Source organism: Solanum dulcamara, chromosome 5 (assembly GCF_947179165.1).
Source record: "Solanum dulcamara chromosome 5, daSolDulc1.2, whole genome shotgun sequence".
In the NCBI taxonomy this organism is placed as follows: domain Eukaryota; kingdom Viridiplantae; phylum Streptophyta; class Magnoliopsida; order Solanales; family Solanaceae; genus Solanum; species Solanum dulcamara.
The window spans coordinates 8,010,619-8,029,373 of record NC_077241.1 but is presented as its reverse complement, the minus strand read 5'-3'; the positions used below and the strand labels follow the sequence as shown (position 1 = coordinate 8,029,373).

Below are 18,755 nucleotides of genomic sequence, written 5' to 3'. Positions count from 1 at the left end.
GCTTTTTCCACCATTAAATTCGGGCCAAAACCCTCCCCTAATGATGATCAACTATGATTCTAAGTTCTAAGAATTAAATTACAAAGTAAAGGAGTAATTAACTTACCTTTGGCGCAAGAATTCGTGGAAAAATAGTTCAGAACTGCCTTAGGTCGCCTCTTAGCTCTGAAGAATGAAGGGTTACAGAAAAATAATATTTTTGGGATCCTGCCTGTCCCATCACAAAGGGACTATCCTGCTCTAGTGGCCCTGCCCTGGCGGGATGTACAGAGATAGAATCTCCGTGTTTGAGTTCCAAGCCTCCCATTTCACAACACATTCTCATTCCATGGCGTTTTAGCATCTATACTTCACGTCAAGTTAAATTTTGAGAGTTTTACTTGCCCGAATACAATTTCATAAAGCCGTACAAGCTCCGTATCGTCTTGGATATCAACTCAATCCATCAAACTAAAACTTCAATCCCCCATCCATCACTGTATTACCCTAGACTTTACTTGACTCAGATTTCGTCTAAGTCTGACCTAGGCTCAATAATTCCAAGTCACTACCCGAAAGTTTTCTGGCTCGGTTTTCTTTTCGATTGACTTATCCATAACGATGGAAATATATCGTTACAATAGATATCAATTTACCCATCACTCGTCCTCGACAGGTCGTTACAATACATACTGCTATGTGTTGAAGGTCTGATCTATTTGTTGCATGACTTATGTGGTAGCATGGTGTTAGGTACAAATAGGGTGATCGGGTGGGTAATGGTGTACTTCTGATGTTAGCGATTTGTGGAATTAATTAAAGTGGCTAATTGCTGAATATACTGGTCTCATTGGTTAAATATCTTGTGGGTTAGAATGTTAAGTATGATGAATGAAGGTGATTGGGGTAGTATAGGATCTTCATGTTTAACTTGTGATTTCTATGTTATGTTGAGTGATTTAACTCTGGTCGATCGATGATGCTTACTAGTATGTGTGATGTATTGATACTATTTGTTTACAATAAACTTTAATATGATATAGAAAATAAATTGAAGAAACATAATTTTATTGATAAAAGGTGCGGGTACAAATTCTCTCCTTGCATTTTCTCCATGATTCGAGGGTCGTTAGTGGCGTATTTTTCGAGCTAGGATGATTTGAATTTGATTTCCATCGTGATTCAATGGCCGTTTGTGGCGTATTTCTCGAACTAGCCAGGATGATTTGAACTTGATTTCCATGAAAGAATTTGTGGATCTTGTTGAAGTATATGACTATCAAGAAGAGTTTGACATATTTTGATCTCTTTATGAATATTCCATGAATTTGTAGAATTTTTGAGATGCCTTTTTAAGGGAATATAATTATATATGCATGAATTATGATTTATGGTAGAATAGTCTCCAAGAAACCCTAACTGAAATAGGACTTGTCTTAGCTTGTAGAGTCATACAAAATTTCGATGTCTACACTACTATTGCTACATCCTTTTCGAGGTGTATATGTGTTGCAGGTTGACTTGAAATCTCTTATGTGAAGCGGCAAGTAATCATCACCATTTGTTTTTCGGTGAAAGTTGTGTCTTTTCTTATTCTATCTAGAAGCTCTTGTACAATGCTAGACTAGTACTTAGGAGATGGTTGTCACTTGTGATTATTTTACTTATTAATGTTATGTGTTTTCGTAAATTTTGGCATCAAAACTATATCTATGATTGATTTTTTCGCATAATAATGGTAAAGATGGTAAGGATTCACCTATCTAATTGAAAATACGGTAGGTGTTTGCACGATTCCATAATTTGAGTGGTGATATGTTGTGAACAATTGGAATATCCTTCAGAGTTTAAATGTTAGTTTTGAAGTACTTTATTTGGTGAAGATTGGAGTTGATTTTGATTGAAATTTTATATTGAAATACGATGTGGAAGAAGACCAATAAGTTGATATTTTTGTATTGTCGGGTGTATGTTATTTATATATCCGAAATATAAGTGGACATACAGTAACATACACACAATATACAAAATACATACAACAACATACTCTTTGCTTTGGTTTATAATCAATAATTAATAATAAAAAAATCTCTGTGAAACAACTCAGTGTTATGAAATATACTAGATTAATAATAAAAGGGAGAAATAGTAACAGAAAAATTAATAAAGAGAGAGAGGAAATTTGTGCACATTATATAGATACAGAAAGTAGGCCATTGCAGGCAATTTGCCCATATATTAAAGATTTCCAGGCAATTTCCCCAAGTATCCAAGTGGGTGGGAAACCTTGCCTTTAGTTTTTTTTAATGCCAATGGTATGTTTTTACCTGATAGTATATATTTTGTACAAAACATATTATATTAAAAAACAAGTAATTCTGCTAAACCGAGTAATTTTGCCCCAATTTTATATCTATGGATAGATATCCCAATAAATATATTTTTACTATCAACATTTAGCTTATAATTTTTTTTTCTGATTTCTTATGCGGTGTTCGATACCTACATTGGAGCTCAACTAATCTGTATTAGCACCGCAAAGGGCCCCTTTCGGGAAGAAGGGCTCCCTACAAATAATTTTTTCATAACCAGAACTTGAACCCGAAACCTCTGATTAAGAGAGGAGCAAAATATCCCCATCCACAACACCACATTCTCCGCTTCTGTGGTATTTATCCTACAATTTGTTAAACACTTGTTTGAATTAACTTAGTCTAGCTACTTCCTGTGACCACTACACCCCTAACCTTTATTTGCCTAATCTTACGAAATGTGCTAGTTTTGTAGTATAATGCTAAACTGTTTTAGATATTATATGATTTTTGTTTTGGTATTGGCTATGAGGATTTAATCGTGTGACATTTTATTTAAAAGTTTAAAATATGAAATAAAGAGATTAATTATATTATGTCTAAACAGGTAATAACATAGATGAAGAGGAATACTTGCCAATGATTTGTGGTTTGGCGAGATGTACTAAGAAGGATATCGATAGAGCTTGGGAGGCTTTGAAGTATGTGAAGAAACCGATGATTCATACGTTTATCGCGACGAGCGATGTACATATGAAGTATAAATTGAATGTGATTAGAGAAGAAGTTGTTGAGAGATCTAGGAGCATGGTGACTTATTCAAGGAGCCTTGGATTTGAGCATGTTAGGTTTGGCATTGAAGATGCTACAAGGTTTGCAATTTTTATATTACAAGGTTTAGGGTATACACATTGGATACTTTTCATAAAATAAATATTTATGTTTATTTGTGTCAGATCTGATACGAAGTTTCTTTATCATATCATGGGAGAAGTTATCAAAGCTGGTGCAACATGCATTTGCCTTGCTGATACTGTTGGATGGAGTTTGCCAAATGAATTTGTACAACTAATTGGTGACATAAAAGCCAATACCCCAGGAATCCAAGATGTGATCCTTGCACTATACTGTCACAATGATCTTGGACTTGCTACTGCCAACACATTAGTTGTATGTATTCAATTCATATATATTTGACAGCCAAATGATATTTTCTTTGACCATTTTTTTTCCAAATAGTTCTTTCTTAATAATTTGACTATTATGACTTGTAATATTTTTATTTAGGTTCTAAATACATAAACTTCATTTTAAAAATTCTATGTCTATATTCACATTGATCATTAGTTAGTTCGACTCTAATACTTCAAATTAACAAATGGTACTATTAAGTTGATCTATATTAAAAGTGTCATGTTCCATTTTAGGGAATTTGTGGCGGGATAAGACAGGTAGATGTAACCATCAATGGCATTGGTGAAAGAGCTGGATAATATTTAATCTCTAGCTAAATATTATTATTTCTATTTTGTACTTTAGATAGTAATGGCCATAAAATGTCGTGGAGAGGAAGTTCTAGGTGGTCTCTATACGGGGATTAATACAAAGCATATATTCACCACAAGCAACATGGTATATATATATTCTACCTACCTATTCTTCTAGCTACACTTATTTTGCTTATTGATTTTTTTTGTTGTTGATTTCTATATGTTCATTCAATTAATACTTATTATTTTAGAATGTCATTTTCTTTATTGAAAGAAATTGATATCAACAAGAAAAGGTGACTCTTGGATAATAATGTGGACAGTAAAATTTGCGTTGAGAAAATAATAATCAAAACTTGAAAAAATCGCAATAATCATAGTATTTTATTTTAAATACATGAGTGTTACAATTTCTATGAATCCTCTAATTCTTCTTTTGGAATATAAATTCAAGGGGTTTTGAGCTTGAGCTTGAATTTAGTGAATTTGATCTTGACTTCTTAATTTGATCTTGACTTGCACTTGAATTCAAAGGATTTTGAGCTTGATCTTGAATTTGATGGTCTTGATCTTGAGTTGTAAATTTATTGAATTTAATCTCGACTTGTACATGAATTTAAGGGCTTTTGAGCTTCTTCCCAAATTTGGTAGTCTTGATCTTGAGTTGTATCCTGAACTTGAGTGTTTGAACTTGTAGCTTGTTGAGAAATTTGCGGACTTTAATCTATGAGTTCTCTCTGACTTCTTGTTAGAATTCTAGTGTATTTTCTAAATCATGAGGACCCCTACTTATAGTTGTAGAATGAAAGAGTTGTGATGAGGACAATCTTCCTTCGATAAGTGACATGACGATATTTTGATTGGTCGGAATATGCCATTTCTACATAGATGGCACATTCTTATTGTCCTTTGATTGGCTAGGCATGTCATGTCATTTTGACATGTAACATGATCCTATTAATTTCTTTGCTTGACTTGACATGCCACATCATTAGACACGTGACATCAAACTGAACCTATACCTATAGGGTAAGATGACATAATGAGCTTTGATACATGGGCTCATTATTTATAGCTCAATTTGATGGACTAGCTCAATGAAATTGGACTTAAATTAAATTCATATTTATTTGACTTAAATAATTAATCCTCAATATTTATTTGAATTAATATATCTTAAATTTAATATAATCTAAATTATTTTATGAATTTATATTCAATAAATTATAAATAACTATTAGTTGAGTGCTCATATAATAAATCAATCCATTTTATTTTTGGTTAAATACTTATTGAAATTATACATATATGCAGGTAGAAGAGTATGGTGGACTTAAACTGCAACCACATAAGGCCATTGTCGGTGTTAATGCTTTTTCTCATGAAAGTGGAATTCATCAGGTTTATTTATTAATTTAATTTTTGTTATCTTCTCACTAATGAGTGGTCATAAGTATCCGCGGAGCTAGAATTTTTTTTTGGTAATTAACATCATTTTATTAATCACCAATGCAAACATTAAAAAACCAGAGCAGTGCAAGCCTGACTATTAGTCTCAATGCATCCATAACCTATAAAATTAGCAAATATTCTACAAGTAGAGATGTACATGTACATCTTCACCATTTAACTTTTGCCTTTTGTTTCAAAAAGGCCTCTTCTCCCTTGAGCATCTGAATATATATATATATATATATATATATAGCATTTTCCTGACTTATCTTAGCTCTATTATCATCAAAGTTACGTAGAATCAACAATTGCTCTAATTCAATCACTTTCTTCTCCTATTTATTGACCTTTTCAAAGATATCTCCAATTGTGGCTCTAATCAACAATTGCTTTAAAATGGTCATTATGTTAATCTACTAGATATTACTGTAATTTCTAGCTTTTAAATTTCATTCTGTTCTCAACTAAAAGAAGTCTCATTCTTCTTTTTTGTTATTATTATTTGTACTTAATTTAGAATGGAGTATTAAAGAACAAAAGTACATATGAGTTTATATCTCCTGAAGAAGTTGGATTTATTCGTGCTAGTGAACATGGTATTAGATTGGGAAAACTCAGGTATGCATTGATTTATAAAATTTGTATCATATTGTTTTTTCAGTTATTCAATTTTATATAATCAAAATTACACTTTTCGAAACTGTCTCAATGGTTTTGATTTTTTATTGATATCAGTATGGTTCAATTATTGCATTTTCATTATTGTAATTATTGCATTTTCATTACTACTCTCCATTAGATTTTTCTCTATTTCGTTGTTGTTTTTATTTCTGAAGTTTCTTTTTCAAGCTGCTTTCAAATATTTTACTTAAACTGAGGATTTATCGTAAAACTACCTCTCTATTTCTATATATGAGTTAGGGATAAAATCTGCATACATTTTATCTTATTAGACTCTATTTGTAAGGTTATAATAGATATGTTATTAATACGAATCGATTAATTTTCAATACATTTTAAATAAATATCTTGTAACATCGTCACAAGTAGAATTTAGAACATGTTACAATGCATACTTGCATATTGGACTTTGGCAAAAGCTTTCAAGACATTTTACCTATCTAAAGGGTGATGAATCAAGAGAACATGAAAAATGACCAAATGAGAGGTTCATTCCACTATATATATATTATGCTTTTGAACTTCTAGATATACTACCTTTTATGCTCCTTCCATTTTATTTTATGCGATTGTATTTTTTAGTATATTTCAGAGAGTGATTATTTCTTTTATATTTGAAAACTTTTTACTTTTGATTTTTTCATTTTACTTTTGATGACCTGTTATAATAATCATAAAAATATATTTACATATTTAAGATCACATATTACTAGAATATTTTTAACACATTCGAGAGATACTTCTTTCTTTAAGTTCTATGCCCCGTCAAAAACTATGACATAAAATGAAAATGGGGAAGTGCTTCAAACTTAAGACAAATCATACACTAGTACTACTGTGCTATTATTTCATAAATTTAAAAATTTGGTAAAATGGTGAATATTTTATGCAGTGGGCGACATGCATTGAAAACCAAAATGCTTGAGGTAAGATACATATATCCTAAGGGTTCAACAAATTGAATTATAATATTATTATATGAATGTGCATCAATAATCAGTTTTATTTTGTCATAGGTTGGCTATAATTTTGAGGGAAAAGAACTTGAAGACCTCTTTTATCGATTCAAGTCAATGTCCGGGAGAAAAAAGGTGATTGTTGATGTTTTCATAGTGCAACACTCACATTCTTTATTGGTGATCCTTAGATAATTAATGATTTACAAGTGTTGTCATACTTTGTGTAGAAGATTTAGTGGATAACCTCCTCTATGCTTCTCCTTATTAGAAGTATTATTTAGTTGTCACGCCCCGGAAGGGTACCCTAGACGTAACCGGCACTCAGAAACCATTTCTGGCTTCCAAGCGAACCACATAGCCTGATCACACATCCGTTCATTCATTCATTCAGCGGAAAGTTTAAAAATAAAGAATAATTTAGCAGGCAACTCAAATCACCCATCCAACTCAAAGAATAAAGGCCATGGGCCGACATATCAACTAAAATATTTGTCATTTAAAAATAGTTTGACAAGAATAACTCAAGGATAGAAATACTCAATCGACTCATCACTATCTAGTCTATGAAGCCTCTATCACTACTATCTAATTGGTGCCAATGACATGTTCATGGCTACCTCAAATCAAAATGAAAAGGGCTAACTCGATGCAAGAAACACAGACGGTGTCCTCCGAATGTAGGGGAGGACTCACCAATACGCTGGGTGCGAATAGATCCCCAATGATGCTCCTATTGACGATCTCTTAAACCTGTCTCTGCATCATGAAATGATGCAGGTCCAAATGGACATCAGTACGTGGAATGTACGAGTATGTAAAATGGCAGAATGAAATATACCTCGAGGAAGAATAACATCGGTCCACATATCTCAAACCAGAAAGATAAGAGAGACTCAAATAAGGCGTCATAAATCTAAAGTAAGGATACAGTTTAGACAGAGACCAATCATACACCATACAATCCAATCCAATTATGTCTAATACAGCTCAACCAAATCATTTACAACTCGATCCTCTTCAATCATGTACACTCCGATTATATACACTCAACTCAATAATCAAATCCAATCTAGTCACATACCATTCTATTCAATCCAATCACAATTCATCTATTCCAATCCGACCATATACAATCTACTCAACATTCAACTCAACAATCAACTCAAAGGACTCAACTCGGTAAATATGCAAATTAAATTATGCAACGTTTTACGATTCAACTCGAAGGACTCAACTCAGTAAATATGCAACAACTCACTCAAGTGTCCTAAGTCTAACAAGAAATAGTTTAGACAGGACTAACTCATAAGCATATAGCAACTCACTCAACTCAACTGACTCAGAGTACGATCAAGACCTAAATGGGAGTTTCTCTTAACCGACAACCATCACTTATGAGCTAGTGAAAGTACAACAAACCGACGTTGTTGCCGCATCCGTTCATACTTTGCCAGGGTATGAACGAATCAACCAATCATGGATCCAATCCAACCAGGTCCTATAATGTCAGGACAAATCTCTCGGGGAAGCATCCGACTTTAACGGTTCCATCCCCCCTACGTTTGGCGACACAATTATTGGGTTCGAGTACGGACTATACTCTTGCCTAATTCGGTGCTCGATACTCCTCCCATGACTCCATGCTCATAAAACTCCTCCAATCATCTCAAACAAGCCTTCACGGCTAGTTTCATGTGGAACATTGCCACCTCATCAACTCTGTTCTCATTTCAACTCAATTAACTCATAATGACAAGTCTCATTGGACCTTCTTTCAAATCGACTCATCTCAAATCATCAAACTATTTTCTTTAAAAATTTATACAATCTCAACTTAATGAATGCAGAAAATATTATGTACATTAAAATATAATTTCAACTCCTCAACTCAAACTCAAAATAGATACTTTAATGTAAAAATACTCAACTCATTTAAAGGCTCCTCATACTCAACTCATACTTAAACTCTTTTCTAAATCAAAGATGAAAATAATCATTCTTTAGACTCAAAATAGTGTATAAATAGTTTATGCAAAAAGGTTCACAAATCAATTATTTAAAGCTCCTCCTCAAAAGATCATTTGTTTGCAAAATATTCATAAGACTCCAATCAACTCAACTTATGCAAATCACACACCACATAATCACATTAGACTCCAATCCACCTCATCACACAACATCCTCATCAACATAACCTCTTCATTCACATCATCGTCAATTATCATCATTCACATCATCATCAAACATCATCATCACATCATCATCATATATCATCATTCACATCATCATCAAACATTATCATCACATCATCATCATATATCATCATTCACATCATCATCAAACATTTACTCCAAAATCCTTATTTTAGTCCTATGTTTATTTTATAGAAGCAAAAGGACATTCTTAACTATCCAATTCATTCTTTTCATTCCAATCAATACATATATACACAAAACCATCTATCTCAACCTCAAGACAATTATGACAAGGAAATATCATCTTAGGTTGATGTGAATGAAACATGAATCCATACTCTCAACAAAACTCAACTCAAAAATATCGTCAATACCTACAAATTTATATACAAAGATACATTTGTAGTCAATAATATGAAAGTTCACTATTTAATAATCAAGTCATGAAATCATCTGTCAATTTCTAATATATAAAGATATTCTAGGGTTTAGGAAAAATTTCAAGAAAACCTTCCTAGAAGGTCCAAATCTTTCACAACTCCTATCCAACACATACATGGGCATATGGAAGAACTAAATCCATATTTTAGGTTAGCCTTACATACCTTGCTTGAAGACTTTGAAGAAACCTTGATGTTGGGTCTTCAATGGAAAGCTTGAATCTTGAAGCTCTTGGAGGCACTTCTTGTTGGAGAAGAATTTGGAGAAGAAGGAGAAGAAGAGAGAGGATCTTTCTAGGGCTTTTCTAGAGAGAGAGAGGGGCTGAAAATATGTCCCCAAAATGTTCAAGGATGTTACATATATAATTTGGGAAAATTTCCAAATTGCCCTTTCTCAAAAGTTCTGAAAAATAGGCTAAAAACACCCTTGGCGCGATAGTGGCGCGTCGCGCCCTTACAGCGCCCAGCCAAATTTTCTAGGTTCTGGGAAATAGGCTCAAAAACCCTGCAGGCCTTATAGTGGCGCGCCGCGCCAGGGACCAAACTACTGAGGCTTGTTCCTGGCGCGATAGTGGCACGTCGCGCCACTGCGGCGCCAAGCCCAGGTTTCCTGCAGTTACAACCCAGGCCTGAAATTCCTGCAGTACCCGTCCGTCTTAGGATCGTCATATCTTTTGACTCCGAACTCCAAAAATTACATTCTTGGCGGCGTTGGAAAGAAGACTCGATGACCTTTAATTTGATAGGTCTTGGGCCACCCAATTCATCCTATTTTTGGAGACACAGTCGTTTGAAGTTGACCCTTATACTAACTCGTCCGAAAACTTTAATCGATTGAAGTTCTTTGGACCCGACTTGGTGTTAGAGATCCCTTATGACCCCTAAACACATCTAACACACTTCAATCACTTAGGAATTAATCCTAACTGATGTGTAAAATTACATGTCCTCCGGTCCGAGTCTATACTCACGTGAAGAAATGTTCGAATCTTAGCAAAAAAATTTCCGGGGTGTTACATTAGTAATCATGTTATTTGCAATCAATTTTAATAGAAATAAATCGCAATCACAAATAAATATGAAGAAATATAATTTTATTGATAAAATATGTGAGTACTGATTTGTTTATCCCTTAATTCTTCTCTCTTAAGATTTCTCCACGATTTGAGGATTGTTAGTAGTGTATTTCTCAAACGTAGGATGTGTTGACACCCAATTTTGACCATCCACAAACGTTTATTAGTTATCAAGCTTCTTCAATCTTAAACAATTTTAAAATAATTTGCTTGCAAAAATTTAAAACATTTTAAAGTTATTTCAAAGCTATTTTAAAATAATTTTGACATTTTATAATTCTTGAACAATATATTTATTTTATATAATTATTTATATAACTATTACCTTTTATCATTATTCTAAAATTATCTCAAAAAGATTTTATTTTTAGTTAAATATTTTATTAATTAGTTTGGCTTAATTAATAGATTTATATTTTAAGTAATTATTTTACTCTGTTAGAATTAAGAGCATTAATTAATTAATGTTAATTCGTCTTATTTAATTTTTAGCCGATTTTCACTATTCAACTTGGCTAAATTCGATGTGGTTAATGTCTTAATTCAATTGGTTATAATTGAAATTCATATGACCATTAGTTAAATTGTAATCCTAAGCAAATCTTTTCCAAAACCCAACCCAATTACCTACACCTATATTACTAAACCCATTTTAACCAACTTCATAAAACCCAAAGCCCATTCAGCAAGCAACGACCCAAAATTCCATACCAAATTCCCCATTTTCCCAATATCCAATTCATAATGCCTACAATTTTCTACTACTACATTGCAACATTAAATATATAATACTAATCTATCCAATCATACAACTACAACAAGCCAACACATGGCAATGCCATATCACCCCCACTAACCCCACCTATAATTTCTACCTAGCTAAATGACTCAAGTCCTTAATATTCATACAACATTACACCACAACAACATATAACAAAGACAACCAACACACACAGCAAAGTCCATTATTCTAACATTCTCATTACAACTGACCCCACGTCCCTTTTTTTCCTTTACTTTACATCACATCCCTTTTTTCCTTTACTTTACATCACATCACCCTACCCAACTTTACACCTTACAACAATAAAAATTTCCTTTATTTTCATCTCTTTTCCTCTCACCTTACGCTCACACACTCCATATTCATCTTCTTCATCAAATCAATGACAAATTTCAGCAACAATAACTCATCGCAGTGACGTCTCTCTCTATATTTGAAAATTTTGCAAACCTCGAGCCTCAATTATTGACTTTGGTTTAGAAAATATTTCCTTCAAATCTAATTCTGCCATGACTAAAGCTTAGGGCCTAGACGTGACATGGCGAATGAGAAACCCGAAAGTACCTCAAACAAGCCTCTTAACATTCTTTTAGCCTTTCATAGGTATGACAATAAATAAACAATCGAAAATCATAATAGTAAATCTTCAACTTACATATGTCCAACAATACCTCTAACTTTTAGATTTAACAGGGCTAAGACAAGTCCCCAGTTCACCCTCAATCATAATAGAAAGAAATGCCATAGTAAGTGTCTAAAAATCTTAACATATCATAAGCTAGAAAGATAAAAGAGTATTGTTCCCAGAACATGGGAACTAACCAAAAGTAGCCTTCAAACGAAATCTCAACTAGCAACGCGGAAGAGAACGAGGAGGAGCACCGGTCCTTACATGGTGATATCATGTAGGCAAAAGAGTATGCTTTAGTACTTTGAATGTACTAAGTATGTAGGCATATAGTGCTTGATCTTTGTATTTGTCCAAATCCTTATATATATTTGAATTTATCAATAGTAGCCTTTAAGCTTAGTTAACTTAACTATTGGAATACAATCTTAGTTTGTTTGCACTTGTTAGATCATGCTCACTTCTTCTTGAAACATAACTGGTAATTGTCCCTTCTATCAATGTTAAATTGAGATCTTTAGCTTATTTTATCTCAAAATTGATATGTTGTGTTGCTGGTACATTACTTTATTTATTTTTCAAGTATGGATGCTAATTATTTACATCTCTCCATGATATTTCCCATTATGTGTGGAAACTTTGGATGTGGTTTGCTGTGATTATCTCTCCAATTAAGATTATGCTTGCTAATCCTTTGTTTATTTATTTTCTCGCATGAACCCATCAACCCGAGTCCATTTTGGGATTTTCTCTTTGCATTTTGTTGCACTGAAATCCACAACTCTCTCAATTTCGCCTTTCCGATCAAAGAAGCAATAAATAAGGCTTATATACGAAGTTGGGGAAGTTAAAATACAGCAGTGGAGCCAATGCATAATCTGATATACATGAAAAGCAAATGATATACTTTTTTTATACACCAGTATACATTAGTGATACAGGGACGAATTTGGGCCTAACGGCCCAACAATTTGAAATTTGGGCAAAGGCCCAAGTTTATGATTGTCTTTCCTTTATTATTCTCTTTTGTTATAATTTAGTTGTCTAACCTTAATTGTTTAGTTTAACGTAATTCTTAATTTAGTTTAACTTAATTAAATTTCCAAAAGAAGAATTAATTTCTTTGTGTTGGTTTATTGGTTTAAATGATTTTATCAACTCTTGTCTTTATTTATTTAAGTCTCTTTTTAAAATTTATTTTAAGTATTTGGGCCAAAATCCTTTACTTGTTTCAAAAACAAAATAATCAAATTATTATTATTATTTTTTTAAAGAAAAATATGCAAGTGTTCTCGCTTCATCATATTTTAATCAAATTTTTATCACTCCTAATTTGCTTAGAATATATTAAGTTTGTTGTTTTTCTTCAAATAAATTTTAATTTTTTTTTTCTCTTTACTTGATCATTTTGGTTAAATATATTTTCTTTCTAAATTATTCTAAGTAGTTTAAGTTAGTATTTCTTTTAAAAAATTTAAACATCTTTATTATTTTCAATTAGTATTTTTTCAAAGTTAGTCAAATATTTTTGAAATCATCGGATAACCGCGCATTAACAGCGATTTTGAGTGCTTAACACCTTCTCAAAGTAAAAATAAGAATTTCTTACCTATTTTTTCTAAATTTTTAAGACTTAAATCTATTAGGGTCTTTTGAGTTAAGTTTTCTTAATTTCTTTAAAAAAATTAAGTGGCGACTCTTCTTTTCTAACATTAATTTTTTCTCTAAAGTTGAAATTAATTTTAAACTGTTTTTTCCTGACATAACAGAATTGGTGACTCTACTGGGGACTTAATTAGGTTTTAACCATTAAATTTGATTGTTTATTTGACTAACTGTTTGAGTTTGTAATAATTAGTAATTCTTGCTTTCCTTAATTGCACAATCTTGTTTTTAATTTATATATTAAATTGTCATTTGTATTTAATGGCATCTTTCTATTGAATGTATAGTATATTAAAGAACGGTTTTATAGAACCACAGCCGGGCTTTTTATACTTGATCCTTTTTTGGAACGATCGATAATTTATTGATACGTCATGCATCTAATGATTGTCGTAAGTTCTAGCCTGAGTTGTCCGCTTGGATTACCAATCTTGCAAAAGCCACATTTAGTCAACCTAGCGTAGAATGAAACCAAAACCTTGATTTAGCGCATTGGCCTAAGACGATCCAATACCCAAGACGTATTGGGCCCATTAAAAGCCCATCTTGTGTCTATTTGGCCCATTGGTTAATAAAAGACAATCATGCTTATGTGTTTAATTGAATGATGTATGTATCATTTTTAAACAAGTCAATTATCCAACTTCACACCAATTTACCAAAACTTCACACCAATTTACCAAATACCACCATCAGTTTCCCACAACCCACATGTTTTGCCTAGCCAACCTGTGCACCCTTTGATATCATTTCAAACTCCATCAGCTTATACAATCCCTGAACCATATCCTAGCCTTCTCGTGCAACGAGAAGTTCGAATATGGAGACCTGGTTCGGTACGAAATCATAAAGGTTTGAGGGCCCATTTTATGAAGAAATGGAGAGAGAGTGGAGGCTGAAAGAAGAAAAACGCGAGCAAGAAATGAGAGCTATGAAAGATGCCATCTCCCTAGAAGTAAATAGTGTTTAATCTTTGAAAAAAATCACAGGACTTGTGTATGAGGACCTTTGCATGTACCTTAATTTGGAGATACCCAAAGGTTACAAAATTCCAAAGTTTGACACCTTCAATGGCGTTGGGAATCCCATGGACCACATCCAAGCTTATTATGACAAGCTTGTAGGTATTGGAAAAAATGATGCATTGGTCATGAGGTTGTTCAGCAGGAGCCTAAGTGGAGAGGCTTTAGAATGGTTCACTTCTTAGAAACTCATCAGTGGTCAACATGGGGGGCTTTGGCCAAAGATTTCTTGGAAATATTCCAATTTAATGTCGAATCTGTCCCTAATAGATGTTATTTGGAAAAGATAAAGCAGAAAACTATGGAGAATTATCTTGAGTATGCATACCGCTGGAGGAAAGAAGCCGCCAAAATACAACCTGTGATGTTGGAAAGTGAAATAACCATTGTTTTCATTCAGTCTCCAGAGCGTGAGTGTTATGAAAGGATATTGCCCATGATGGGACAGAAGTTCTCAAAACTGATTATGATGGGAGAAGCCATAGAGGATGGTCTTAAGTTCGGAAAGGTTACAATTCTTACTTTTTTGCAAGCTACCAACAAAGCCTCATCGTCTGTTGCCATAGGATTTTCTAAGAAAAAGAAGGAGGATGTGTTTGTTGTGTCTTTTATCCCAAGACCAAGACCACAAAGATATTCTGGGTCTAGTTATGCCATTGGAAACTCCAATCAATTCCTTTCCCCAAACAACTACCCACCATCTCCACAAATTCCAATCCAGTCTACTACGCTCAACCAAACTATCAAGTATCCCTACCTATCTACCAAAATCATCCACCAGCATACCAAAATGCAGGACAAAATCACCAAGAAAATACACCACCCTACCAAAATCTTGGACAAAATAACCAAAATACCAACAACCTAACTCGCCCTAACCTAGAAAGAAAGCCTCCTTGAGTCTTCACTCCTTTGGGAGAAACACGTAACCAACTCTTTGAGTGTCTAATAGCAGCAGGAATGTCATGACCCAAGCCTAGGACCTAGACGTAACACTGCGAATAAGACACCCGGAGGTACCTCACCCAAGCCTCTTAGCATTCATTAAGCATTTCATTGGTAATGATAAATAATAATAAGTGGAAATAAAAACATTTTTCTATTTGTGTCCAAACATACCTCTACTAATAGACTTGGAGGGGGCTAAGACATGTCCCTAGCTCACCCTCAAAATAAGTGTCATAAAATGCCTTAATAAAAGTCTTACTATTCTACATAACATAAGCTTAGAATAAAAAAGATGTTGTTCCCGAAACATGGGAACTCACCACAAGCAATCTTCAACTAACTCAAACTAGCCACGTGGAGGAGGTTGAGGAGTGACGTTGGTTCCTACATGGTGATATCATGTAGGCAAAAATATGCGTTAGTACTTTGAATGTACTAAGTATGTGAGTATGCAATGCAATATATCATTATACAATAAGGTGATGCAATGGACCCTGCTAAAACCTTGCGATCATTTGAAATATCCCTTAGAGTTATGAAGCTTAGTCAATGAAATATAGAAACCATTATGAATCATAAAAGAAACTTGAGCATTATAGAGGTAACCATGAGTCATTATAAGAAACCATATACTTGCAAAATACCATGAATAGTAAATAAGTATTTCATAAACCTTTTGAAAGAAATCATTAGCTTTGTGAGAGCACATACTTTACCTTGTGATAGACGTAGTAGACATCATATGATATATCTTAAACATTGGAAGAGGGACCTTGTGCCTTTGTGAGAGCGACCGTCAATCGACATAAATCATGTGAGCTATAACATAGAGTCCTGATGTTACCCCTACATCAAAGATAATGGGGAGACTAATTGCCAAGGTAGAATCCTATATGCCTAAGTGGATCAACTAAGCTACTTAAGGAATCAAGCCTCTACTAATGGATGATCCTTTCTAAGGATTCAAGCCTCTACTAACGGGTGATCCTTCTTCCTATGGTGGCACATAGTTATGAGATAATAGAATCTTTCTATGGGTCTCTTGCCTTTGCTATGGGAGAGAATGCCTATCCCAAGGCCCACTAGGTACTAGGTAAACTCTCAACGGAATAGACAAACCATAAAACACAAAGTCAATCATCGTGTGGGAGGGGCCATATCTACTACCCATCCATTCTTCATAAAAACAAAATCATAGAATAGATCCTTAACTTTGTCTCATGTGATGTGAATGTAGACATTTCTAAATCACATATCTTTATCCATAAAATATCTTTAGAGCCTTAACTCACCCTATCATTAACTTGCTTGAATATTTAGAATCATCATTCACAACACTTATTTGCAAAGAGCGCCTTTAAACTCATTTGTAGATATTGTCAAACATTCATTTCAACTTTACTTTATCATAAGAAACTAGGTGGGTCCAAATAAATCAATCTTCAAGTCATTTAAATAATTGCTAACATGCATGAGAGTGAAATAATTTATTATTTAAAACATCTTAAAACAACCCACCGATATACTTTAAAACTACTTTCAAGCCTTCATACAGGGATCTTGATAAATCATCCATTTCATGTAAATAAGAATCACCATAAGTCAACATAGACAAACAAACTTCAAATATTCAAGAATCTATACATTTGAAATCGTAGTATGAAAATTCATAAAAACTCATCACTTGGAATTGAGAGTCAATATATATCAATATAAGTAAATAAACTTCAAATATAACATAATCTATGTATTTGGAATCATCATGTAAAAACCCATAAGATTTCATTATTTTGAATTAAAATGCTAGGTTGAGAAAATATTTGGGCTCTATGGGTGGAAGAACTCATGGATGAAAACCCACATACCTTGAGGAGTCAACTCTTGAATGAAAAACTTGAAAGGAAATGGAGGCTTGATCTTCTTGGAGATAGACGAAGAAGGCTTGAGAGGAACTTGAGTGGTTAGGGGTTTTGTTGGAGAAGTTAGAGTGAAAGAAATTAGGGGTTTGAAGGGTCTTTAGATAGGAGGATTTTTCCTCCAAAACGACACCACTTTTGGCTAAAACACAAGAGAAGACTAAAATGCTCCTAAAATCTCAAAAATGGGCTCAAAACCTTAGTGGCGGTATAGTGGCGCACCACGCCAAGGGCCAAACTACTGAGGCTAATTTCGGGCGCTATTGTCACGCCCCGGGAGGGTACCCTAGATGTAACCGGCACCCGAAGGCCATTTCTGACCTCCGAGCGAACCACCTGGTCCAGTCACACATTCGTTCTATCATATTCTCTTAGCGGAACTCAATTAATGAAATACTATTCATAATATGGGGGCCGAAGACAATATATGTTTAACTCGACAAAATAAATATAATAAAACTCCTCACAATAACCATTCAACCTCCCCACACTCCAGTCTATGAAGCCTCTATCAAAGTCTAAAAGGTGCCAATGACAAGCCCATTGCTACCAAGAAATCAAAGTAAAGGAAGCTACAACAAAACTATACAATAAGGTTCAACATCCTCCGGAAACTAGGAGGACTCACCAACTAGCTGAGAGTGTATGTGGATCTTCAACGAAGCACCGGTCGAGGATCTCTAGTACCTGTCTCTGCATCATGAAATGATGCAATCCAAATGACGTCAGTACATGGAATGTACGAGTATATAAAATGGCTGAATGCAATAAACATCAAGGAAGAATCAGTCAACTCAGAATCTCAACTCATATATATATATATACAGGACAACTCACTCAAATGGCCTAAGTCTAAACAAGAATATGATTTAGATGGGACCAATCACATATCATTCAACTCAGTCTGACTCAGAGTACTATCAAGACCTATCTGGGAGTTTCTCTTAACCGACAACCATCATTATGAGCTAGTGACAGTACAACAAGCCGACGTTGTTGCCGCATCTATTCATACTTTGCCAGGGCATGAACGAGTCAATCAATCATGGATCCAATCCAACCAAGTCCTATAATGTCAGGACAAAACTCTCGGGGAAGCATCTAACTTTAACGGTTCAATCCCCCCTACGTTTGGCAACACAAGTATTGGGTTCGAGTATGGACTATACTCTTGCCCAATTCGGTGCTCGATACTCCTCCCAAGACTC

At 33.9% G+C, this 18,755-nt stretch overlaps 1 pseudogene; it reads left to right on the top strand.

The window, feature by feature from the left end:
- The window catches only part of LOC129890442 (2-isopropylmalate synthase A-like), a 55,178-nt pseudogene that overhangs the window by 27,646 nt on the left and 8,777 nt on the right, over positions 1 to 18,755 (top strand).